The sequence below is a fragment of the Macrobrachium nipponense genome, chromosome 9 (assembly GCF_015104395.2).
Source record: "Macrobrachium nipponense isolate FS-2020 chromosome 9, ASM1510439v2, whole genome shotgun sequence".
NCBI lineage: Eukaryota > Metazoa > Arthropoda > Malacostraca > Decapoda > Palaemonidae > Macrobrachium > Macrobrachium nipponense.
In genome coordinates, this window is record NC_061110.1 from 78,635,877 (window position 1) to 78,663,819 (window position 27,943).

General features: G+C 44.5%; 2 long non-coding RNA genes across 2 annotated transcripts in view; one reads left to right on the forward strand and one right to left on the reverse strand.

Moving 5' to 3' along the window:
- LOC135218616 (uncharacterized) overlaps nt 1-23,002 on the reverse strand; it is a 34,847-nt gene extending 11,845 nt beyond the window's left edge. The window contains exon 1 of the long non-coding RNA XR_010315364.1: nt 22,847-23,002. This is a non-coding gene — a long non-coding RNA (uncharacterized LOC135218616). The remainder of the gene's footprint in view (nt 1-22,846) is intronic.
- The window catches only part of LOC135218349 (uncharacterized), a 58,527-nt gene that overhangs the window by 29,486 nt on the left and 1,098 nt on the right, over nt 1-27,943 (forward strand). The gene's annotated exons all lie outside the window — the stretch shown is intronic.

Below are 27,943 nucleotides of genomic sequence, written 5' to 3' on the forward strand. Positions count from 1 at the left end.
TTCAAAAATGAGAAATGCTACAACCTTCCAATATTTTTGGTTATATTGTGCATGTTTTTGCGCACATTTCCATATATAACTCTAAAAAAAGCGTAATATGAAAAGGCACAAATATTAGGAGAATGTGACCTACGCGTTTCGGAGATTCGCTGCCGAGAATCGCGCGCGGACGGAAAAATTTTTTTTTTTCAAAATATTCACCATAATCGAGATATTGTTCTAGAGGACTTCCAATTTGTTTTAAAGTGAAGATAAATGATTGAATATTACTAGACTGTAAGATTTTTATGTTACAAATGCGTTTTTTGACCATTTCGGTTGAGTCAAAGTTGACCGATCGTAGTTTTTTTCGTACTTATCGTACTTTATATGCAAATATTTCAAAAATGAGAAACGCTACAACCTTCCAATATTTTTTGTTATATTGTACATGTTTTTGCGCACATTTCCATATGTAAAACTCTAAAAAAAGCGTAATATGAAAAGGCACAAATATTAGGAGAATGTGACCTACGCGTTTCGGAGATTTTCGGCCGAGAATCGGCGCGCGGACGGAAATTTTTTTTTTTTTTTTTCAAAAATTCACCATAAATCGAGATATTGTTCTAGAGACTTGCAATTTGTTTTAAAGTGAAGATAAATGATTGAATATTACTAGACTAAGATTTTTATGTTACAAATGCGTTTTTTGACCATTTCGGTTGAGTCAAAGTTGACCGATCGTAGTTTTTTTCGTACTTACCGTACTTTATATGCAAATATTTCAAAAATGAGAAATGCTACACCTTCCATATTTTTTGTTATATTGTGCATGTTTTTGCGCACATTTCCATATATAAAAACTCTAAAATAAGCGTAATATGAAAAGGCACAAATAGGAGAATGTGACCTACGCATTTCGGAGATTCGCTGCGAGAATCGGCGCGCGGAGGGTAATAAAAATATTTGTTTTCAAATATTCACCATAAATCGAGATATTGTTCTAGAGACTTGCAACTTTGTTTTAAAGTGAAGATAAATGATTGAGTATTACTAGACTGTAAGTAATTTGCTTACCCCAAAAAAAACAATATTTATAATATATATATATATATATTTTTATACGTAAAATATATATATTACATTCTTCGATTCTGGTACCAATACATAAATAAAAGGAATGCAGGTGACACTTCTCTTTTCGCATACAATGAAATGTCTTATTATTATTTTATCATGCATAGATCGGATATATAAAAAATTGTTTTTATACATCAACTTCCCTGCCAGATATATACTAGCTATAGACTCCGTCGTCTCCGACAGAATTTCAAATTTCGCGGCACACGCTACCGGTAGGTCAGGTGATCTACCGCCTGCCCTGGGTGGCAGGACTAGGAACCATTCCCGTTTTCTAATCAGAATTCTTCTGTCGCCCGGGCCATCAACATTGTTGTTGGTTCCTCTCGATTCGTTTTTCGTTTTTCACCGGCAATTGATCTTCTTGACCGACTTTTGGTGACGTATCTGGATTGTTGGATTGGCATATACGCTTTTGTGGACTGTTTTGTGGACTTGATTTTGGATTTTTCTTTAAAAATGTCTGACTCTGGAATGGTTGTGAGACGTTGTGAATGTAGGCTGTAAGGTGAGGTTGCCGAAAGCTCGGTAGACCCTCACACGGTATGCAAGGGTTGCAGGGAGTATGAATGTTCTTTTACTAATACTTGCAAGGAATGTGAGAATTTGAGTGAGAACGAATGGAAGAATCTAACTAATTATTTAAAAAAAGTTAGAGAGAGAAAGAGTGAGGAGGCTTCTTTATAGAAGTTTGAGTAGTTCTAGATCTGAACTAATTCCTAGCTTGGGATCTTCCCCAAGGGTAAGTATTGCTACTTCTCCTTCCATTGCAGCCCCTTCACCTATTGCAGAACCTGTAGATTCAGCGAAAGAACTGGCGGATCTAAAAGCAGCCTTCAAGTTGATGGAAAACAAAATGGCTGCCATACAAGGTAAGGCTAGTGATTATTCAGTGGACAGTGATATGAGTGTCCCCAGTGTAGTGGGAGGGGGCATCTGGTCGGCTCAGCAACGCTCCTAGGTCTAGACCTCTTCCAAGCTCACATGCCCAGAGGAGAAGGAATGTCGAAAACCGAAAGGAGGTTGTGGAGAATCCCCACCGATCGGTGTCCCTCTTCGGCGGTTTTTGTGACACCCCAGACTGCCAAGGATCGCTATTGTAAAAGCGTCCTGCGTGAGTGTTTTTCGTCGTCGGGATCTTCATCTCCGAGACGTGATTGGAGGGATTCTGATCGATCTCGGCCACTCAAGAGGAGTTGGAAGGCTCCGGATATTGATTCGAGCCCAAAGAAAAATTCCCTGAGGAGTCTCCTTCGGGAGTGAAGAAGGCAAGAAGAGCCATTCTTTCAACCAGAGTGAGAAGGAGGCAGGAGGTGGAGGCTATGGACTCCTCCCCTCCTCTTCCCCTCCTCCCGAAGAGGATAAAGAGGAGGTTACGAAGAGATTCATGATGGCGATGCAAGAGCAGATCTCTTCTTTTGTAGGAGTTCTGTCAAAGGAACCTCCTAGAAGGAAAGACTCTTCCCTTCCGATCAAAAGATCCTCCAGGCGTATGGAGGTATCTGCCGCCAGGATTGATACTCCTACTCGAGGTGAGGTGTCCTGTACGAACCTGGATGAACCTTTCAGATGTCTGGCACCGGCCAGGATGAGGAGTCACCCAGGAGGCAGGAGCCAAGAGCCAGGAGTGAGGAGTCAACCAGGAGGCAGGAGCCAAGAGCCAGGAGTGTGGAGGCATCCAGGCAGGAGCAGGAGCCAGGAGGTAAGAGCCAGGAGGCAAGAGGCAGGAGTCAGGAGTCAGGAGGTAAGAGCCAGGAGGTAAGAGCCAGGAGTCAGGAGTCAGGAGTCAGGAGTCAGGAGTCAGGAGTCAGGAGTCAGGAGCCAGGAGGCAGGAGCCAGGAGGCAGGAGTCCGGAGGCAGGAGTCAGGAGCCAGGAGGCAGGAGTCAGGAGGCAAGAGTCAAGAGCCAGGAGGCAGGGGTCGGAGACTCGTTCCTGGAATTTATGACTCTTCTCCAAATAGGAGTTCCTCTCCTTCAGATCGTAGGAGGTCTTGGAAGGACTCTCCCTCCAAACGTGAACTTTCTCCTTCTTCTGACCGAGGTTTAGAAGATTTGTCTGATGACGAACCGCCTGCAAATGAGGGACTCTCGACTTATAAGGTCTTAGCCTCATTATTGCTGCAAGAGTTTGGAGACTCTCTTAGTCCGGCGGCTCCTCCTTCGCCTCGTTCTCTCTTTTCGAGCTCGGCTACGGCAAAATCTTCGGCCTTTCTGAAAATGAAGCCTGCAATTTCAATGAAGAAGGCACTCCATTCTTTAGATTCTTGGATGGACAAGAAGGAGTTAGGAAAAGACGGTATTCTGCATGCCTCCTTCCAAACTACATGGAAAGAGAGGTATTTGGTATGGAACAGGAGAGACTATGGGTCTTTCTCTGCCCGCCTCTGCAGATGTGGACTTTTCCAAGTTTAGTGGAGGACCTCTAGACGTCACTCCTTAGGATCGTCAGAGCGACGTGGAACACTTCGGAGTTGAACCACTTTCTAAAGGGACTTTTTGTCACTTTAGAGGTGTTCAACTTTCTGGATGGTCACTCGGAGTTCTGGCCAACAAGTCTAAAGATCCGGAGTTTCTTAAGAACCCAGAGATTCTCCATAGCGTCCTGTCTTGCATGGACAAGGCAGTACAGGATGGTTCGGGAGAAGTGGCGTCCCTTTTTGGTGTCTGGCTCCTGAAAAAGAGATCAGTTTATGGATCCCTGTTATCAAAAGGGGTTTTCTCCGAGCCAGAGGACTGCTTTATTGTTCGCTCTATCGGATCATCTGTTTCCTTCTCAGTTTAGTGAAGGATATATCTCGCTCGCTAACTGAGAAGGCGACACAAGACCTACTAACACAAACGTCCAAGAAAGGACGCCCTGTAGTATCGGCGATTTAAGAAGGACTCTCGTCCTCCCTCAGCAGCCCTTTCGTGGAGGTACAGCGGCTCGTCCCCCTGCCAGAAAGAAGAGCTCTGACAAGAGAGGAAGGTCTTCCTTATAGGCCTTTCAAAAGATCCAAATGACTTGTTACTCCTTCAAGCACAGTGGGAGCCAGACTCCTGAAACTTTGCAGGAGTATGGGCAAAAAGGGGTAGCCGACCCTGGTCAGTGTCGGTCCTAAAGAAGGGATATGTAATCCCCATCGAGAACAGCCCTCCCCTAACATCTACGCCTCGGGAACTATCAGCGAGGTACAGAGACCCATGTAATGAGAAAAAAACTCTCCTACAAATGGTGGAACAAATGTGGGAAAAGGAGGCCATCGAACTTGTGCAGGATCCACACTCCCCAGGATTTTACAATCGCCTTTTTCTAGTACCAAAGGCATCGGGGGTGTGGGAACCAGTTCTGGACGTAAGCGCTCTGAATCGCTATGTTCAGAAAAAGAAGTTTCGCATGGAAACGTCCGCTTCAGTAATGTCGGCTCTTCGTCCAGGAGATTGGATGGTCTCTCTGGACTTGCAAGACGCATATTTCCACGTTCCAATTCACCATTTGTCAAAGAAATATCTTCGTTTTGTAATAGGAGACAAGATTTTTCAATTCAGGGCTCTGTGCTTCGGTCTGTCTACAGCTCCGCAAGTATTCACCAACCTGATGGCGAATGTGGCAAGATGGCTTCACCTAGAGGGAATAAACATCTCCCTCTACTTGGACGACTGGCTGATCAGGGCCAAGTCGGAGATTCAGTGCTTGGAGGACTTATCAGTAACAAGGAACATGATAGATTCGCTGGGATTGCTCGTCAACCTCGAGAAGTCACAGCTGATCCCCAGCCAGAACTTGGTCTATCTGGGGATTCAGATGGATTCTCGGGGTTTTCGAGTATATCCTTCCGCGAGAAAGATCACTCGAGGTTTGTCGAGAATCTCGAGCTTCTTAGAGAGAAAGAACAGTTCAGCGAGGGATTATCTGAGCCTTTTAGGGACCCTGTCCTCACTAGAAAAGTTCTTCTCTCTGGGGAGGCTTCACCTTCGCCCTCTTCAGTTTTTTTTTCCTGAAAGAGGTGTGGAGTTGGAAGACGGGACAACTCTCGGACATCTTCCAACTTCCGCAAGAGGTAAGAGATCATTTGAAGTGGTGGATCCCTCCTCTTCAAAAGAACGAGGGCGTATCGCTTGCCCTGCAGACCCAGACCAAGTGTTATATACCGACGCTTCGGAGTCGGGTAATGGGGAGCGACGCTAGGAGCAAGGGAGGTGTCAGGCACCTGGACAAAGGAACAGGTGTCCCTGGCACATCAATTGCAAGGAACTAGTGGCCTATACACCTAGCCTTAAAATTCTTCGAAGAGATAGTCAGAGGCGGGGTGATACGATAAACTCGGACAACACCACGGCTCTGGCTTACATACGCAAGCAAGGAGGCACGCAGCTTTCTCCCTCTATCAGTTAACAAGACACCTGTTAACCTGGACGGAAGAAAGAGGCATAACTCTCCTCACAAGGTTTGTTCAACGGATCAAGAATGTGAGAGCGGACAGACTGAGCAGGAGGAATCAGGTCCTTCCCACAGAATGGACTCTACACGAAGAAGTGTGTCGAAGTCTTTGGTCCCTGTGGGGGAGACCTCACATAGACCTGTTTGCGACGTTCCTCCAAAACCAAAAGAATAGAGATATTTTGCTCTCTAGTGGAAGATCCGAGAGCCTTCGCAATAGACGTGTTTCTCCTGGATTGGTCGGGTGTGGATGCATACGCCTTTCCCCCTTTCAAGATCCTGGGGGAAGTGCTCAGGAAGTTCGTAGCTTCGAAGAGCACGAAGTTGACGCTAATAGCCCCATTTTGGCCAGCCCAGGAATGGTTCACGGAGGTACTGGAGTGGATAGTGGACTTCCCCAGATCGCTTCCAAACAGACCAGATCTACTCAGACAACCCCACTTCGAGAGGTTTCATCAACAACCTCCCAGGTCTCGCTCTGACTGCCTTTCGACTATCGAAAGACTTGTCAGAGCTAGGGGCTTTTCTCGCAAGGCTGCGGGCTCTATCGCTAGAGCCCGCAGGGCTTCGACGAGAAGATATACCAATCAAAGTGGGAAGTCTTTAGGAGGTGGTGTAAGGGTCAGAAGCTGTCCTCCTCCAGTACCTCTATAGTGAATATTGCCGATTTCCTCCTCTTTCTGAGAGAGGAATCACAGTTATCTGTCTCAACAATAAAGGGATACAGGAGCATGCTGTCTTCAGTATTTAGGAATTGAGGCCTAGACATTGCAAGCAACAAAAGATCTACACGATCTAATTAGATCTTTTGAGACTTCAAAGGCAGCTACTCCTAGAACACCTAGTTGGAATCTAGACGTGGTCCTGAAATTCCTTTCATCGGATAAATTCGAGCCTTTACATCTGGCTTCCTTCCGCGACGTCACTAGGAAATGCTTGTTCCTGGTGGCTCTCGCTACAGCCAAGAGGACGAGCGAATTGCACGCTCTGGATTCCACGGTGGGGTTCAAAGGAGATGCTGCCATCTGTTCTTTCCAGACAATGTTTCTGGCAAAGAACGAAAACCCGTCAAAACCGTGGCCCAGAAGTTTTGAGGTAAAAGGCCTATCTAACCTCGTAAGGCAGAGAGATAGAGAGGTCTCTCTGTCCAGTGAGAGCTCTTAAATATTATTTAGAGAGGAAGAGACAGATGGGAGCTTGTCAACAAGGTCTTTGGTGTGCGGTGAAGAACCCCAAAAGACTCATGTCCAAGAACGCCTTGGCTTTCTTTGTGAGAAGCGTTATTACGGACGCTCACAAGAACTGCTCGGAGGAATCCTTCGGTCTTCTAAAGGTCAAGACCCATGAGGTGAGGGCAGTAGCAACGTCTTTGGCGTTCCAAAAGAATATGTCTCTAAAAAATATCATTGAGACTACATATTGGAGGTGCAATTCAGTGTTTGCATCTCATTATCTGAAGGATGTGAGAGTGACCTATGAGAAGTGCTTCTCGCTAGGTCTTTTGTATCAGCAGATACAGTGCTGGGTCTTGGAGCAAAGACTGATCCTTAATATTGTGTTTTTATCGTACATAAACCCTCTTGTCAGATATGTGCTTGGTTTTCTATTAGCAAGCTCACTGATGTCGCACGGGAGCATAGTGTCATTGCTGGTAGGGGATCAAGGGTATGTATGGCTAGTAGGGGAGTACAAAATTTTTTTTTGTATATTTTGTAATGAAAGTGTAATTATGTTTCGAGTTTTTTGGTTGTTTGTAAGGAGTTCGGGGATAACTCCTTACAATCTTAGAACTAACATGGATGTTAGGATCAGTGATTGGGATCTCCCCCCGTTTTGTCTCCTTTGAACAGGTGTATGTCATGTTAGTGGAATAGCACCCATGACAAAGGCCTTTTAGGCTCTGCCGAGTAAGTGGATAAGGACCCCATTGGCAGACCCACAAGAACTCTTAGCCATAGATCAATATCTCGCTGAGGCTCTTGAGGCTAAGCAGACTCCAAGGCAGTAGCCGGCGAAGTTCTTCAGCCTAATAAGGTAGGAACCAAGGTTTATTAATACCTACAACATATGTTGTTTACCTGTCTATTTCAGTAGTTAGCTGTCTCTTACCCACCACCAATGGGTGCTAATCAGCTAAGTATATATCTGGCAGGGAAGTTGAATGTATAAAAATGATATTGTCATGTTACTATAAAGTTTTATACATACTTACCTGACAGATATATACGATTAATGGCCCACCCAGCCTCCCCGCAGGAGACAGGTAGAAGAGAAGAATTCTGATTAGAAAACGGGAATGGTTCCTAGTCCTGCCACCCAGGGCAGGGCGGTAGATCACCTGACCTACCGGTAGCGTGTGCCGCGAAATTTGAAATTCTGTCGGAGACGACGGAGTCTATAGCTAAGTATATATCTGTCAGGTAAGTATGTATAAAACTTTATTGTAACATGACAATATCATAATAAATATAAAAATAAATATAAAATAAATGCAGAATACTCACTAGTAATCCTGACTCTTCGTTCTATTCTTGTTTTCTCCCTCCTCCATTGAAGAGTCTTGCATTTTTTCCACTCGACATGACGAGGTACAGGTGGAGGGAGACGCGCCGCCCTTCCGCTGATGGACCCGGCGGCCCCGTGCGCCCTCCGCTGTCGGTTTAGGGGGCGCGCTCCAATACATGACCTTAGTGTGGTATTTTCGGTCACACTCCCCTATCCTGCAAAGAGCAACTTTGCAGAGATGACAGAAGAACCGGGTGTCTCTCCTTCTGCCATTCATATGGCACACCTGGCACCGTTTCTGCCTTCGCCCTTGTAAGGCCTCCAGTATGTGATCCCCTGGCTGCAGCCGACACACAGGGTCCACTACCCGACGAGAAGCGGTGATGGCGGGGCCGGCAGCAAGAGGCGGCGGGTGGCAGCAAGAGGGCGGTATGGCAAGCAAGAGGGGCGTCGTCAGCAGGGGCGGCAGCAGGTCGAGCGAAGTTGGCCCTCCTATCTGCCCTTTCCTCTAGGGGCAGATCTGCAGCTCGGGGCAGGGGGTCAGTTATGGAAGGCCACTCATCGGGATCGAAGTTGATGAGGGCATTCCCGGCTTCCTCTAGGAACTGTAAGTGGGTCAACCTCGGAAGATTGTCACCGCGGTACCCACAGTACAGTATGTAGGCATTTTGGAGGGCCAACTGACGGAGTATTTGAGGAGCTTCTGTGTCCACCTTCTGGTTCTTTCTGGCAAAGGGATAATACTGGATGAGTGAATCAAAGAGATCAACTCCTCCCCATGTGCCTGTTGTAGTGCCCAATGACGGTAGGCCGCTCGATACAAAACTCCTCAAACACAACTCGGCCCTGTCAACGTGTCTTCTTCCGCTGTACGATCTCTTCTTGGATGGGTTCATGACTCGTCGTAATCATGGGGACGAGTCGGACACCCTTCCAACAGATGACGAAGACAGCGCCCTTCCGCCGCCACTCTGTCTCTCCTCTTGCCAGGTGTTGTGGATGACTAGCGAATCTCTTGAGGACATTCGGGGCCCCACGCACCAACCGAGAAGGGTACAACTGACGTGATAAACACCTGCTTCATACAGTTCCTGGGCCAGGGATACCGAGTTTATAATAATTATCCATAAACAGGTGATATCCCTGGTTACAGAAACGTCCCACAAGATTGAATACAGTGTCACGCAGCGTGGAGAAGACCCCGGAATACACTGAAAAGTCCACAACGTATCCAGTGTTGGCCTCGGTAATAAGAAAGAATTTCACACCATATTTCTTTGGCTTCTTGGGGTTATACACTTTTAAACTAAGACGTCCTTTGTAAGGCATCATCCCCTCATCCAAAGACAGGTTCTTTCCAGGAATCACGAGATTACTACACCGATCACGGATATAATCCAACACTGGCGCACTAAAATGAGGCGATCACTGTTATTTCCGGGGTATGGCCCTTCGTTGAAGGCGTTGAAGTACCTGTCCAACGCCAGGAAATGATCACGGGACATAACGCCAGGCACATTAGGCATACATAAAGAATAATTTCTCCTCCAATATTGCCTGACGTCGGAAGCAGGTGTCATACCAAAATAAATGCAGCCCCAAAAAATGCGCCATGTCAATGAGGTTGCAACCCCGCCAGTAATACGACAAGGTCGTCCTCAGCTCATACCGGCAGTACCGAGCGTAGTCCACCGTCTCATGTACCAGGTTTTCCAGCAATTCCCGCGTCAGGAAAAGCTGGATGAACCCCAAAACAGTCAGGGGTACTGGTACGGTGAGCCCAGGGGTTGCCGTGAAGGGGTGCATTTTTGTTGGAGGGGTGGGGTCCTCCAGTCCCCCCACCCCTTCGTCACTCTCCGACGACGACCTTCACCTTGGCTGGCGCGACGAGCCGACACACGGGCACGATATTGCACTCTACCCTCCCCCGTTGGCCCATCACCCTCACTTAGGCCCTCACTTTCTGTATCGTCCTCTGTGATAAAACTGGACCCCCGGATCCCCATCCTCCCTCCTCAGATTCCCCTCGCTAAGACTGAACCCACTGAATTCGAGCTCACTTTCAGGATGTGAGCCTCGAACGGACAATTGGGGGCATATATTCATCCTCACTTTCATCGGGAACTGATGTCCTCATCACTCGATGACCATCCGCCATCAAAATGAGGACTTGCGACATGTTCCCGATCAAGCTCCGATAGATATTCATCTATGTCCCTTGGTTGGAGGCCTCCCAAATGCCTACGAATGCCCCTAAGGACGCCCACATGCTTCCTAGGGGTAACCAAAGGCATACGCTGTGTTCCTGAAACACTTTCAGCCACACGTGGCCGCACAGAACGGCCTTGAGGCGCGGGGTCATGCTGGGTGCTTGGCCCCTCGCCAGCATCCAGGTCTAAAACTCGCTTTTCGCGGTTCACACGTCGTTGAGACATATCTAGGAATGTCCTGTAGCAACACAAATGCTCAAAGTCTCGCACAAGTCCAGAAAAACACGCTTTTGACGAAAGATCGCTCTCGGATGATGCGCTACTGATGCTGGCTGGAGCGAGAAGAAGGGATATCACGCATGCGCACTTGGGTCACGCTTCAAAACAAAACAAGGCCTTGATCCGTGAACTCCCAGCATCCCCCAAGGCGCGTGATTCAAAAGTTTTAGGCTGGTAGGCCTATAAGTATTTTTCCGCGAATTTTAAAAAGAACTTTTGTATGTCGACGTAAAATACGTCCAGTCGGCACCCAAGAGACAAAAAATGTTGACGTAAAATACGTCCAGTCGGCGTAAGAGGGTTAAAGAGAGCTTGTATCTCCATACCAATAGGCAAGTTGGCATTCAAACAAAAGATAGAACACTAAATTTTTTATATTGACATATCCTTGTCAAAAGTTGATCCAATCACAAGCCCTAAGGAGATATCTCATTCAAGGATTTGTGGACAACCAGACAACTGCCTTCAATACCTGTACAACCAAGAAGTTTTTCTTGAACTCTATGGATAGAATATTGCCAGACTTTTTTTTTTAACCTCACCATGATATGGAGCAGTAACCCTCACCCAAAACTCACTTGGAGTAGTAACCCTCACCCAACACTCACTTGGAGTAGTAACCCTCACCCAACACTCACTCAATGACCACCTGAAGTGTGAAGGAAACTGCAGTCTTGGACACCTCCCTCTTGTACCTTCCAATACTAACACAACTTGTCTAATCCTGTGCAGATAGTACTTTACCAGAAATACCTTGTCTTGATCCTCATGTATGAAGTCCCATAGGGATGGGATTGAAAGTCAGATGAGATTGCCAAGGGCTGATGGGATCAGAAATTAGCTCTAACCAGAGATATTGCTCTCATGACATGAATAACAAAAGTTGGCACACTTTGCCTGGTAAATATCTATTATTGCATGCAGAGGGTATCTGACATCTTTTGCTAGGTGACATGCCACAACAATCAGCACTATTAAGTGATTTCTCAATTGAGCTTGACATGCTTGCAGTGTTGTAAATGCTGTACCCATTTCCAGAACATGGATGTGCAAGTGAGGATGTCTAGTGTATACATTAAATACAGTCATTCAAGTGTGTGCCCTACCCCTTCTCTAAGGCATCAAAGAACACCTCCATTTTATATAAGCAACTTTCCAAGTAATTATATAAGCTAAATGTTTTTAACTTACGCTGTGCTGCAGTGTAAATTTTGAAAGTCATGGTAGCACTTACATTGTTTCAGTGTAGGTGTACTTGTTCTTCCATTTTGTGAGGTATTCATTATTTTTGCTATTAATTCCTATTTTCTGTGGCAGCACAAGATTTAAATTTTGTGGTAGCAGTCTGTTTGGTGTAGGTAATTAACTTCACCCACTGTCAGGGTAGAAAGGTACAACATGGTTTAATAGAACAATTTGTTCCTGCTGCTCATCAAGTAAACATCTGTTTGGTAGCTCTTGTGAAGTTGAATTTCACCAGTTGGCTTGCTGGCTTTTGGTGAAGTACTCCTATTTTGTTTTTGTAGTGATAATCTTTAGCATATCTAATTGTGTCCAACTATGTCAGACTCTAGTGCTAATGGTACATAATAGGTAATGCAGCAAAGGATGCAAGACTAAGTTGACATTGGCTAAATATAACACATATACAGTTTGTAGTTCTTGCCGAGGGCAAACTTGTTCTCCTGACCTTAATTGTGATGAGTGTAGGGAATGGGATGAGGGGAAGTGGAAGACTTTCACTTCTCATTTAGTGAGACTGCAAAAGGATAGAGAAAGGCTGTTGCTAAAGCCGAAGTTAGGACTTCACATTCTCCTGAAATAGGCCTAACTATTCCTTCGACACCTGCTACTGTCTTTTCCTCCATCCATACTCCTCATTCTATGCCATCAACTCCGTTATCTGGCTCCCATACTTCTGAGCCCAATACCATTGCCAGCTTGAAGTCAGGGTAGATAAAAAGTTTGTGTCAGTGAATACCGTAATCCAGCTTGGAATTTCTGTTAAGATCTTAGTGGATCAAGTGAGTGCTTTTAGCGTTGGTGTAAGTGCAATGTCAGTGGAGGAGTTGACTACTCGTCCCACTGACGTTCCTTGAAGAAGGCTAAAAATTTTTGAATATTGTAAGCATTTCATTTTTTGTTTTAAATAAATTAATAAGACATACTGCAGGGTTTGAACCTACTACTACAAAGGGGTACCCTAGGCCAGATCATGTGGTTGATGTTAATTATCATTGGGGGGGTTACTGAGAGGCAAAGCTCCCCCAGCCAGGTCACTGCACAGTACCCTAAGTCAGGTTAGGAAGGTGAGTTCTGGTTAAGTAACGGAAAGCCACTCTAGGGAAGGTTAGGTTAAGGTTGTAGACAGTGCTAGGCTACATGTCTACATGGAAATTGAGTTCTGCCAATATGTTTCCAGTAATACATGTTACTTGTTATGAAGTTGGGAGTATGGGGGGGGGGGGGTGGGGGGGGGATTATTTGAAGTCCCCCCCCCTGCCAGAACAGGGCTTGGCACCATAAGTAAACATAGGGGAGCCTAGGATGTCTTCCAATAGGAGAGATTAATATTTGTAAACAATGAAGTATATGTGGCACAGGCGCAGTAGCTGGTGGACAAAAACGAACAATAACAGACGACACTCTCATCTAATTTAACTTTGTCAGGTGTTTTGTGCACTCTGTACATGTATGGCAGGGTAAGGATTCTTTCTTGCTTAATACGTTGGATATGTATTCTCATGTAGTGCTGTATTAATTTCTCAAAGTGAAAAAAAAAATTTCGAAGTTGGTTATGTTTTTAAGTTTTTCTGTCTGTTAACTTCAATTCCCACGAGAGGAAAAACATTTCATGGCAACATAAATAAATTTTCAGTTATACAACTTCCCAAGTGGTTACATATAGCTGTCGTCTCCTGACGTCACGGCAGAATTTGAAATTTGCGGCAGCGCTAATGGTTTGACAGGTGATCCCCCTACTCCCACCCTCCACCGGGTACCAGGAACCATTCCAGCAATACGTCAGAAGTTTCCTGCCGTCGGAACCGAATACACGGTTCCTCTGCTGGTTGGAATTTGGAATTGATCATCTTGGTTTTTCTCCTTTTGGTGATGTACCTTGAGTTTTCTGATCTTTTTGCTAGCAGCGCTAGAGTTATTTTGGTTTTGAAGAGTTGTTGTCCTTTTTAGGAATTAATTTTGTTTTGTCACGATGTCTGACACCGGCTCTATTCAGTATAGGGTGTGTAGTAGTGGGTGTAAGACTAGACTTCTTAAAGCTTCACTCGATCCTCGTTCTACTTGTGTTAGCTGTAGGGGACGTGAATGTTCTTTTGAGAATACGTGCGAAGAATGTAAGTCTCTAACATCTCAGGAGTGGAAGGCTTTGGAAAAGTAAATGAGAAAGTTAGAAAAGGATAGAATCAGAAAGGCTTCACAGAGATCTAATTCTAAGTAAGTGAGTAGCCAGGATATTCCTCTGAATTCTGTTAATCCTGATCCTTTTAACCCCGTAGTTGTTTCTCCTGACCTCGACTCTGTATCTCCCGATCCCGATCCTGTGTCAGTATTACGAGCCGATATGGACTCGAAATTTGTCTCTTTCCTCACCACTATGCAGAAAATGGGTGAGACAGTGCAAGAAGTGGTACTTAAGTGTGACAAGTTACTTAGTGCTAGAGTAGTGGAGGAGGTGGCTGTTCGGCCCGTTCGTTCTCCTAGGTCTAGGCCCCTGTCAAACTCCCCAGATCCTGGGAGGAGGCATGCCGAAAACCGAAGGGAGGCGAGTGGGGTCTGCTCCCAAGCAGTCGCCCCCCTCAAGCAATCCTGTAGCCGTATCCCAGGATGCCGTCGCTCACCATTGGAAAGGTGTTGCGAGGAAGTGTTTTTCGTCAAGCGACTCGAGCTCAGATGTCTCCTCTCATAGAGGCTGGCGTCATAAGACGTCTAGGCCGCTGGAAAGGTCTCACGATGTTTCGCCTGCTGCGGTTCTCAAGAAGGTGGCGGCTGCCAAACCTTCCTGTAGTTTTTGGGAGGAGCCTGAAGCTTTTCTCCGGCTGTTTCAGTTTATCGCCCTTCTCTCATAGAATTAGAGAAGCCGGACTCTCTCACGCCTTCAGAGCCTTCCCCAGAGCCTCCTCAAGCAGTAACTCCTGTGGCTCTAGACGTGTTTGTGGCTCATCCTTCTACTCCTCCCGCGCCTTCTACGTCGGTGGATCCTCAGCTTTCGGTTTTAGACCAGATGAATGCCAAGTTAGGCAGTATTTTGGAGCTTTTTGGCAAGTCTCTTTCTTCCCCGAATGCGCTCCCGGCCGCCTTGCATCTTCCGCAGACTACTGTGCAGTCCTCTTCAGGCTTCTATTCAACCTCACGTTTTGGCCTCAGTCCAGGTGCCTGTTCAGACTCTCCATGTGACTCCTCTTCAAACGCCGCTTCAGGTGCCAGGTCAGACTCCTTTCCTGACTCCTTCTCTGGTGCCACGTCAGGCTCTCGCTCGAGCGCCAGCTCAGATTCGCCTCAGTACAGGCGCAGACGTCTTCTCCTGCTCTCTCGCAGCCGCCTCGGGTGCATTATGGTGTGGCTTCGCCGAACAGGATTCCTCTTCAGATGGAATGTTCTCCAGTTTCTTCGAAGGAAGCTTCAGATGTGGAAGAAGAAGAAGAAGTACTTACAGAAAAAGACAAGAAGCATTTGTCGGGGTATAAGCAACTTTTACGATTCTTTGTCGACAACTTTGGAGATTCTTTTGCGCCTTCCATCCCAGTTTCTCCTGGTTCGCAGTGGAAAAAGGACAGTAAGCCTGACTCCGCATCCTCGTTCACACGTCTCGTCCTCTCGATTTCGGCTAAGAAGGCTATCAAGAAAGTGAACGCTTGGCTTTTGGAGAAGAGGGAACAGGGGAAAAATGTTTACTGCCTTCCCCCTTCGAGACTTTCGTCAAGGAGCCGTGTCTGGTATGACACTGGAGAAGTTTTTTCCCTGGGTGTGACTGCCTCCGCTCAGGGAGACTTTTCTAGTCTCGTGGATTCTTCTCGTAGATCAGCCCTTAATACTGCTAAGATTTTCTAATTGGCAAGTGAGCTGGATCATTTTTGCAAGTGTTTTCCGTGTTTTTGAAGTCGTTAGCTTCCTGGATTGGGCCATTGCTTCTCTGGCCAGGAAAGTCAAGTCATTTGGACTTTCGGAGGAGCAGTTGAAGGATTTTGCCTCTGTACTTGTGTGAAGCCTCCACTAATGTGGCAACGATGATTTTGCCATTCTTAGCATGCAAACATTAAAGGTTACATTTATTTCTGGCATACGGTTATTAAAGAAATTCAAAATACTAATATAGACTGAAATCAATGAAAAGTGCTAGCAAAAACAAAACAGCAAAAAAAGAATATATATAATCCACTTATCCGTAGTCGTTCCTCTATGGTTTTCGGCAGCCAGATGTACGAAAACGTTAGAAAAATTGGATTGTATCTACTTTAGAAATATCTGTAATTTTTCGGGGTAATTTGGTTGCAAAAAAGGGATAATTTACATGAATTAAATTAAAATTTTTAAATAACAAAGTAAAGTTGAACTAAATAACAAGTAAAGTAAACAATTTAGGGAATAAAACTTTGTAGTTTCGTCGTCTGCTGTTCGTAACTGTGTTTGTGGCGTGCGCGCTTAAGAACCAGGAACAGCAACTTGTTTAAAGTAATGTGGAGTGAATTGAGATCAAAATGTGTATAATAACAATCAAATAAGCACTCTGGAGTTTCAGTTGTGATGGCAGTATGGATAAAAACCACCGATTACAAGGTAAAAATGAATTCAGTTCAAACCATGACCCCGGGAATAAAAAGTTTCATACTTTCAGTAATATAGGCAACAAAATGTTGTTTTATTGTGCTGATTACAACTGCAATCTTGAGGAAGATCAATAAACGTTACATATATACGCTAACATTGTTCAAATGAGTGCTGGGAAAGATGGTTGTCGTCACCTGTACATCCACACGGTAGCCGCCATATTGGATTTCAAAACTGCCTTGAAAACATATTTTACGAAGAGCGTCACATGCTTATTTTAGTTCATATGGGGCTTTCATATATCACATTATGTAGACGAAACTTCAATCTTTTGAATAGTATGCTTGGAGTTGTAATTGTATTCTTGTTTCACCATTTAAATATCGAGTGAATAAGACCTGTCCACTGTGATAAGGGTTGGTAGTCGCTGGTGTTTCCCCCTAATTCCGAAAAATAATTACTTAAATTTGAGTCAGGAATTAAGTTACTTTTTCAGTAACGAAAATTTTCAAATTAATCATCATAAATATGTAAAATATTGACGTTTTACTATTTAAATAATTATCTAGTGTATGGTTTGTCATCGTCATCTTCTAACAAAACCATAGTTCCCTTAAAAACGTCGTGGCAAGGGACCGTTTTACGATTGTTGTGATGAAAGTGCCCCAGCATCTATGGGTGCAAGTGGTGTGCGGATTTATCACAGGAAATGGGAAGTTTGTTGACACAAGTGACTCCACAAACATCGTGATGGCATTAATCTTCTAAACTTTTTTAATCGTAAGTAAAGATTTCGAAAGCGTTTTGGTGTTGTAGGCCTGCGTTGGCCACCCTTTTCATTACCCTCTGTTTAAATCTTAAAATATGGCCTTAATTTCTAACTTTGGAGAAAATACTTACTTTGAAAGGAGAGTAGAGGTCTTTAGCTCCATCTCTCACCAACAACAACTCGTGACTGATGACCATTTCCGGTGTCAGGACGCGTTAAAAGTACTTTTTCGGAGGGTGGACAGCCGTGATAGTCGGTGAGTTGGCCAGTCCATGCGGTGTTTTATCCTATTTCTCCTTTAATTGTCACTTTAGCAGGGATTACGATGCCAAGATACTAGGGTACTTTTTCCCCACCTATTTGTGCATCCTACAACAACACACCACCAAACCATTCCTTAGAAATACTAAGGCGCAGATTAACTTGAAAGGTTAACGTTCCTCGGATATAGGGTAGAACACCACGGCAGGCCAACCCTCATCACGGTGGACGGGTCTTATTCACTCGATATTTAATTGGTGAAACAAGAATACAATTGCAACTCTAAGCATACAATTTAAAAGACTGAAGTTTCGTCAACATAATGTGATATATGAAAGCCCCATACGAACTAAAACAAGCATGTGAGCTCTTCGTAAAATATGTTTTCAAGGCAGTTTTGAAATCCAATATGGCGGCTACGTTTTGCATGGAAGGTTCTCATCAGTGACGGCCACCATCTTTCCCCAGCCTTCCCAGCACTCATTTGAACAATGTTAGCGTATATATGTAACGTTTATTGATCTTACTCAAGATTGCAGTTGTAATCAGCACAATAAAACAACATTTTTTTGCCTATATTAGTGAAAGTATGAAACTTGTTATTCCCGGGGTTATGGTTGGAACTGAATTCATTCTTACCTTGTAATCGGTGGTTTTTATCCTTACTGCCATCACAACTGAAACTCCACAGTGCTTATTTGATTGTAATTATACACATTTTGGTCTTAATTCACTCCACAGTGCACTTGAACCACGCTGTGGTTCCTGGTTCCTAAGCACTCACTCCGCAAACACAGTTACGAGCAGCAGACGACAACACTGATTATGAGATGCAAAGCTTTATTCCCTTAAATTGTTTGTACTTTACTCAAGATATTTAGTTTAACTTTACTTCAAAATGTTTATTTAATTCATTTCTTTTATTATCCCTTTTTTTTGCAACCAAATTAACCCCCAAAAATTACAAATGTTTCGGATGTATACTTACGAGCAGACGACGTGAGGAAAAATGACTCATCGTTGCCAATCTAGTGGAGCGTCACACATACGCCGATGCATTTACAAACTGTTTCGATGAATTCTAGTTGTCATAGTAATGCAGTAATGATAAAATTGCTGTAATATGTACCTATATATAATACAAATAGATACGCTAATTTCACTTATTTCCCCGGTTTTGTGTAAGTCTTATACCTAGTTTGGAGGGTAAACACATACCATTTGACAACACTGATAAACAATTGAAGAGCGCAAAACGCCGCAAAGAATGCCGTAGTCCCCTTGAATAAGTGCTGGTAAGAGGTTGGTTTACGATTGTTGTGATGAAAGTGCCCCAGCGTCTATGGGTACAAGTGGTGTGCAAATTTAGCACAGGAAATGGGAAGTTTGTTGACACAAGCGACTCCGTAAACATCAAGATGGCGTCAATCTTCGAAACATTTTTAGGGTGAAACATCACAGCAGGCCAAGCAGGCCACCTACAATCAACACCTAGCCACCCTCCGAAAAAGTACATTATAACGCGTCCTGACACCCGAGATGGGCATCAGTCGCGACTTGTTGTTGGTGAGAAACGGAGCTAAAGACCTCTACTCTCCTTTCGAAGTAAGTATTTTCTCCAAAGTTAGAAATTAAGGCCAAATTTTAAGATTTAAACAGAGGGTACTGAAAATGGCGCCCACGGCAGTGGAAATCTCACCAAAACGCTTTAGAAATTTTTACTTACAACTAAAAATGTTTCGAAGATTGACGCCATCTCGATGTTTACGGAGTCGCTTGTGTCAACAAACTTTCCATTTCCTGTGATAAATCCGCACACCACTTGTACCCACAGACGCTGGAGCACTTTTATCACAACAATCGAAACACGATTTCTCACCAACAACAAGCCAGGAGTAAACAGCTGTTTTGGTAGAAGATGACGAGAAGCGTGCTCTTAGCTAATTTTTAAATAAGTAGTAAAACATCAATATTTTACATATTTATGATGATTAATTTGAAAATATTCGTTATTGAAAAAGTAATTCGACTCTGACTCAAATTTAAGTAATTATTTTTCTGAATTAGAACGTTCTTTTAAGTTCTGTATTATGACGTCACGACATCTTGACTTTCGTACCTATTGTAAATAATTGCTATACTCAACTGTCATTGCAGAACAGTTTACCAGTTATTCATGCAGATTGTTATCAGCTATACATGTAATTGTTATAATCGTAATGCGCATATATATCTTTATTATTTACTTTTTGGATAAATGAAGATGTTTTTACTGCCGGATTATCGCTGTAGTGTGACGCAATCGTTTTCGGTCCAAGGGCCTCTGTCTGTTTTCGCACCATAAGAAATTATGCGGCCGAATTTGCAATGACCAGAAAGTCGTTAAAAGAGGAAAGTTAGCATTGAGGGGCATATGTTTGACTGAGAAAAATACAAATTTATTCAATAGCTAGCTTGTAAAAAATACTTGGTTATAAAAACTTGATGACAACTAAGCAGCATGTCTACTATGGGTTTCAGAGACAGTGCAAGCACGTTTTTGGGCAATACCTATTTCTGTAACGAACACTAACAGAACGAGATTTTGATTATAGTGCATTACACCCAGTGCCGTAATTTATAAGGGTATCTTGAATCACTAATCGTAAAGAATAACGACACTTGTCCTTGTGCCAAGAGACAAAAACTCCATTATGCAGAAATGGATGACGAACACGCGTATAAAGCTCCACCTACCCTCTCCCCAACACCCCCCCCCCCCCCCCCCCCCCCCCCCCACCGCCATCCCTTTTCTTCTTCGTTCCTCCGGCTTCCTTTCTCTCTCTCTCTCTCTCTCTCTCTCTCTGTTGCCATTCGGTATGTGTTGACCCTCCAAACTGGGTATAAGACTACACACAAAACGTTGAAATTGGTGAAATTAGGCTATGTATTGGAAGTATATATACATAAATATTAAAGCAATTTTATCATTATTGCATTACTATGACAACTAGAATTCATGGAAACAGTTATAAACCTGTTAAGCGTCACCCACGTAATAATACGTTTACCGCGATCTACTCGGTAGCGCCTTCAACGGGATATTACGTTCAAGACTTTAACTGTGCTTGTCAAGCCGTCAGCCCCGTAATAATACGTTTACTCGTATAGAAAGTGTAGGACATCATTTGGTGAACACTCTCAGCACATGGGAAACTTATTTCCAGCCTGGCAACTCTTTCCTGGTGGTCGCTTATGCTAGAAAACTGCCTGTCCCTGTTGGTTTTCTTTCAATACGCTTCGGGCGTTTATCGAGAAAAATTGGATTTCGCGTCTTTCACAATGAATGTCCCAAAGAGGAGGCATATTTCTTCAGGTGAGATCAATCAAATACTAGATGAGGAGTGTGATATTGATAACCTATTTGATGATGAGAGCTCTAGTTCTGAATCCTCCAGTGATGATACAAAACTTTTCTTCCAATTGCGGGAGTGAAGATGACTTTTCTTTGCCGAGTGACTGGACTCCGAGAGAGAGAGAGAGAGAGAGAGAGAGAGAGAGAGAGAGAGAGAGAGAGAGAGAGAGAGAGAGAGAGAGAATTTCCTACAGTTAATTACAGTATGAATAACAAGCATAAAAATCAATATTAACTTTGAAAAACTATCATCAGTGCTATGATCGCTGATTACAAAAAAAGTGTGACGGTACATTAGCAGCGAGCTCATCAGGGGCGGACGCTTAACAGGATAATAATGGAACGGCGTATGTGTGAAGCCTCCACTAATGTGGCAACGATGATTTTGCCATTCTTAGCACGCAAACATTAAAAGGTTACATTTATTTCTGGCATACGATTATTAAAGAATTCAAAATACTAATAAAGACTGAAATCAATGAAAAGTGCTAGCAAAAACAAAAAAGCAAAAAAAAAAAAAAAAAAACTTAGTCGTTCCTCTGCACTTTTCCGTATTCGTTCCTCTATGGTTTTCGGCAGCCAGATGTACGAAAACGTTAGAAACATTTGATTTTATCTACTTTAGAAATATCTGTAATTTTTCGGGGTAATTTGGTTGCAAAAAAGGGATAATATACATGAATTAAATCAAAATTTTTAAATAACAAAGTAAATTTAAACTAAATAACGAGTAAAGTAAACAGTTTAGGGAATAAAACTTTGCAGTTTCGTCGTCTGTCGTCGTCTGCTGTTCGAAATTGTGTTTATGGCGCGCGCGCTTAGAAACCAGGAACAGCAACGGGTTTAAAGTGCAATGTGGAGTGAACTGAGACCAAAATGTGTATAATAACAATCAAATAAGCACTGAGGAGTTTCAGTTGTGATGGCAGTAAGGATAAAAACCGCCGATTACAAGGTAAGAATGAATTCAGTTCCAACCATAACCCCGGGAATAACAAGTTTCATACTTTCACTAATATAGGCAACAAAATGTTGTTTTATTGTGCTGATTACAACTGCAATCTTGAGTAAGATCAATAAACGTTACATACATATGCTAACATTGTTCAAATGAGTGCTGTGAAGGCTGGGGAAAGATGGTGGCCGTCACTGATGAGAACCGTCCATGCAAAACGTAGCCGCCATATTGGATTTCAAAACTGCCTTGAAAACATTATTTTACGAAGAGCTCACATGCTTATTTTAGTTCGTATGGGGCTTTCATATATCACAATATGTTGACGAAACTTCAGTCTTTTAAATGGTATGCTTAGAGTTGCAATTGTATTCATGTTTCACCAATTAAATATCGAGTGAATAAGACCCGTCTACCGTGATGAGGGTTGGCCTGTCGTGATGTTTCACCCTAGTTGTAAGTAAAAATTTCTAAAGCGTTTTGGTGAGATTTCCACTGCCGTAGCCACCCTTTTCACTACCCTCTGTTTAAATCTTAAAATTTGGCCTTAATTTCTAACTTTGGAGAAAATACTTCGAAAGGAGAGTAGAGGTCTTTAGCTCCGTTTCTCACCCATCTCCGGTGTCAGGACGCGTTATAATGTACTTTTTCGGAGGGTGGCAAGCGTTGATTGTAGGTGGCCTGTTTGGCCTGCTGTGATGTTTTACCCTAGTAGCTAGTACCTTGTGAAGCGGAAAGGCATTTTGCTCACTAGCCGTGTGATCATTTGGAAAATGACGAGCTGATGATGCCACGTTGATTACTCCGATTGAACTGTAATGTGCTTGTAAGCTGGATACCTAGGCTAATGCATACGGCATGCACTTTTAGTTACCATTTTTTGCCGTTTAGCCCTATACCCCCCGGGATACATATACTAGGTAGGCTACAATATCAATGTTATCAATTGCACTACAGTAAAGCATAGGCTACAATAAGTTTCTTGTTCCCGTAGGCCTACCGTTCTGTGGAAATTAATCGAATGCGGCTGGCAAAGCACAAAAACGAGTGGTTTGCGACAACACTGCTTAGCCTATACCTGTACTAGCCTAAGCTATTGGTCCAGGCAGTAAATTGTCCGTATACAGAAATCATGAAAAAGATTTACCTTCATTGTATATACTTTTGCACCTTCCTCGTTCAGATAATAAAATAAATACATCTTGGAAATGTGTTCAAAGTGCGCCACGCGTTTTCAGTTGTTTACCCTGTCTAGTTCAGTAGTATTAGTAGGAATTCGGATTTGCCTTTGAAACAGCTCCCCTGCTCGTTTTATTCGTCGCTTGTATGCGTATAATTTTTTTTCTCTAATACCATAAATTAATTCTTATTGCAACAAATTCTTAACTATTTTCAGTTTCTTTCGACAGATCTGCAAATGGAAGTATATTAGCCATCAATTCCTCTTTATTTTCTTGATATGGCGCTGCTGCACTGATTTATAGTTCTAATGTCACTATGCTGGACAGTAGAGTAAGAAATGTTACTTATATGTGTTCAGTTTTTTCTTCATGGCGTAAACATTTTGTATCTTCCCCCTTTAGCTTATTCCTATCGTTTAATTCTAGTGTGCCTAGTCTAGCCTACTGATAAGTATTGTTTTTTCAGTGTTATCACACCAGATTTCTTCTCTTATGTTTTCTTGATATGTTCTACAGATTCTTAAGGAAGCCTTGTCATTCATTTCTCTCTACCATGCTTTTTCGTCCCAGTTATTATAATCTCTCGTAACTGCTTACCTTTAAGCAATTCAGTTTTACTTAAGTTTAGGTTTAATTCTTTCATATAGTCTTTTATTTGCAGAATCCAATGGGTTTTCCAATTTTCATATTGATCCATGGCTATCTCGTATAGGAACTTATTTCGACCACTCTCAAGTGCATGTTTCAGATAGAAAGGGTTATTCTTTATATCTCTTCAGTGGCAGGAAGAGGGGCCCTATTCCGGATCTTAAAGCATAATTTGCGGTGTACCTTGGTGCTTTCAGAATTGTTCTATGCACGTGTTTGTCTACTTTTTATAGTTCATTCATAGTTTCCTTGTCGAGTTTCATGATTTCCATGGCATACATGAAGGATGCATCGCTAATCCTTTCCATTGCAGTTTTCCTATTTTCACCCTGCTGCAGCATTTACTGATGACTGCATTAGCCATATTTGCCATCTGCTTTGCTTTAATTTTTGCCCTTTTTATCTGTCCTCTGAAGCAGTCTTTCATTTTGCTGATCGTTACACCCAGGTATCTTATATGCTTAACTGTTTTTATTCCTTCTATGTGTGCTGCTTATTTTCTACATCGTCAGTATTATACCAATTGTTGAATATTAAGCAATTGCTTTTGTCTTTATGTTTAGGCCACATTTGCTTGCTATTTCCAAAGACTTTGTACGGCTTTTGATTTTCTTCAAGGGTGTTTCCTAGGATTCATCCATCGTCAGCATATAATAGTGCCACTATCCTTATAACTTAATTTCTGAAACATTTCGTTGTACTGCCTAATTTTTCGATTATCAAGTAAGTTATTAGCAGGAAGAATATGGTTGAGCCATTGCACCCCTGCCTTATATTCCATTTGTTACATTTAGCTCTTTTTGTTCTACATTGTTGAGGCATAGACTTGTTATGCCAGTTGCATATATCTGGTACTGCATATATATACCTTGTAAGGACAACACTTTATCTCCAGATTTATTGTACGTGTTCATCCAGTCGAAAGAGCGTTCAGCGGGCTTTCCGCTAATGTATAAATCATGCAAAGTCATACTCTGTATACTTTTATATTTATGATCATACTCTGTATACTTTTATATTTATGAATATATGTCTCCAAAGAAACACAAATCGGCTGTCGCCGACCCATTTTTGCTCTCTCGCAGGTCAGACACTACACTTCCACCCGCATGTTGTATGTATGAATTTTCCTTACTGTAATAAAGTCAGTAGTACACTTCTACCTCCCTCTTTGTTCACACCCTGACAATTAGTGACCTCCCGGTTTGGACGGTGACCTATCAGAGATCTTAAGCGGACTCTCATATGGCGCCACAGTTTAGATCTCTGAAAGCTCTTGCCGCAGAAAACCAACGCCTCTAACGGACTCAAAACAGCATACCTTCCCCAGGTGTATTCAGGTGTTCCTCAAACAGTTTGGCCCGGCATTTACGACTCCCGTCGACTGTTTCTGTGAGAGTGGACAAAGAAAGCAGACAGTTCCTCACGAGCCATCCAGGCCCCCTTGGTCCCCTCCTCAACCTCGCGCACAGCCGCCACTCAGGCTGTCAGGTTGCCCCCTTTTATAGCAGATGATCCACCCGCCTGTTACTACTGGAGGGGCAATTTCGACTCATGGGACTCTCGAACGAGGTCCTGCAGGCCAACCTCGTCATATCTGCTCTTCTAGGAGACGTATACAAACGGATAACCTCCTGGCTGAGCGCACAGACCAACCCGGTCACACTCAATGAACGCGAGAAGAAACTTGTGAAAGCCCACTCCACCCCCCTCCCTGAAAGAGTCACCCGCGCCCTCGACCTCGTCTCAAACCCGATGCGAGACGCTGACCCAGAGTATGCTTGGGACACGGTGATGGGCCTCCTCAGCCTGCCTGACGTAATGACGTAAGCCCCGACGGAAAGAAAATAGAGATCAGCCTCGGCCATATAATATTCCTCTGGCAACTGACCCCAGATATCCGAGGACAGATAACCGACGCCTGTACCCTTCCTGATGACGAGCTCATGGAGAAGGCAAAAAAGCTAACTGTGTCGACCAAAGCCATGAAGCTCACGGCCCCCCTCCCCCCAGAGATCAGCGCCGTGACCCAGAAGAAGGCCTCCCAGCAGCAGCTGGGCAATAACTCCTAGTGCTACTATCATAGAAGATTTGGGAGGCACTCCAGGAACTGTGAAAGCTCCTGCACCTACCAGCAGTCAAAAAACGGCGACGGCGGACAACACTAGGCCCAACCGTGGCAGTGGCCTCATCAGAATCCCACACCGTAGGATTCTACGTCAGTGACGCAATATCTGGCCATAGGATGTTGGTGGACACCAGGGCGATGCATTCCATATTCCCGCCATCAAAAAAAGACCGCAGCTGCAGTCCAGACAGGCCCCGCCCTCATCGCCGCCATCGGGACCCCCATCCGCTCCTAGGCCATGAAGTCCTATGAAATATCCATTCTGGGGTGCAAGTACATGTGGCTCTTCACCATCGCAGGCGTCAGGGTTCCCCTCCTGGGGGTGGACTTCCTGGCGCATAACGGCCTCCTGGTGGATGTGGGCTGCAAGCGCCTCCTCGTCACAGGGACATGCCGTTCTCTACCACTTGCAGCAGGCACAGGCATTCCCACAATTTGCGCCATCACCTCCCACAAATAATGTAAACCTCCTGGAGGAGTTCCCTGAAGTTTTCAAGCTGGAACTTCGTCAGGTAGCCGGAGCCCCACCCAAACACAGAATATTCCACCACATCACCACCATGGGGCCCCTGACGCATGCAAACTTCCAACTTCCCCCTTCAGGCTACCTTCAGGATGCAAAAAGGGCGTTCTCAGAAATGGAGCAAATGGGGATCTGCTGGAAAGCATCAAGCCCTTGGGCCTCTCCCCCCCATATGGTGCAAAAACCTGACGGAACCTGGAGGCCCTGCAGAGACTACTAAAGGCTTAACATTGCAACGATCCCCGATCACTACCCCCTGTTGAACATGCAGCACTTGACCAGTGCCCTCCATGGGGCGAAAATCTTCACAAAAATGGACCTCTTGAAATCTTATTTTCCTGTTCCAGTACTTCCTGAGGACGTTTCCAAGACTGCCATTATCACGCCGTTTGGCTCCTACGTCTTTCATTATTCCACCTTAGGCCTGAGAAATGCAGGGCCCACTTTCCAGCGCCTGATGGATAGCATCATGGGAGACCTGCCCTTCTGCATCTGCTAAGTCGACGATATTTTGATTTTTTCCAGGTTCCCGGAGGAGCGTCTACATCATGTCCAAGCGGTCCTGAAATGCCTGCAGGAAAACGGGTTGTCGTCCAATTTGACACGTGCACCTTTGGTGGCGAGAGGGTGGACTTCCTTGGACATGAGATATCTACAGAAGGCGTGCGCCTCATGGTCTCGAAGGTGGACGCAGTGCAGAAGTTCCTGACCCCAAGACCCTGCATGAATTCATTGTAATAGTGAATTACTACCGCCAGTTTGTCCCCAACATTGCCCAAACCATGTCCCCCTTAACACAGGTCCTGAAGGGCAAGCCAAAGAACCTGACGTGGGAAGCAGAGCAGCAGCAGGCCTTTCGCAACACGAAGACATTCCTCTCCAAAGCCATCACCTTGTCCCATCAGGACCCCACCGCACCCCTACGCCTCACTACTGATGCCAGCAACGTCGCTTGCGGAGCCGTCCTTGAGCAGATGATCCAGGGTGCCCCCCAGCTGCTCACCTTCTTCAGTAGAAAACTGTTGCCCGCCGAGACAAGGTACAGCGCGTTTGACCGCAAGCTCCTGGCAGTGTACCAAGCAGTGCGCCACTTCCGTTACCTCCTTGAGGGCGCCCCCTTCACCATCAGGACAGACCACCGCCCCTTGGTTCACGCCTTCACCAAGGCGGGCTATGCCTGGTCAGCAAGACAACAGAGACACCTGGCAGCCATCACTGAATTCTGCTGCACTATCCACTACGTCCCCAGAGAGAAGAATCCTGTGGCCAACACCCTTTCGAGGATAGAGATCAACGCCGTCCACCTTGGGATCTATACGAAGACCTCGCTTGGGAACAGGCCACCGACCCTGAGATTGCCGCATGCCTCACAGCCGTCACCTCCCTCAAGTGGGAGGATGTGCCCTTCAGAAACTCAGGCACGACGCTCCTCTGCGACACCAGACTTGGCCGCCCCCGCCCGCTGATCCCGACCTCCCACAGGAGGGCCATGTTCGACGTCATACACGGGCTCTCACACCCCTTGGGCCGGACGACGATGCGCTTCCAGACAGAAAAGTTCGTCTGGCATGGAATCCAGTTGAAAGAGCATTCAGCGGGCTTTCCCCAATGTATAAATCATGCAATGTCATACTTTGCATACTTTAATATTTATGAACATATGTAGTTCCTCGCTGGCCGAGTGGTTTTCGAGCTGGGCTGCCAATCCGGTGGTCTCAGGTTCGATTCCCGGCTCGGCCAACGCGGAATCAGAGAAATTTATTT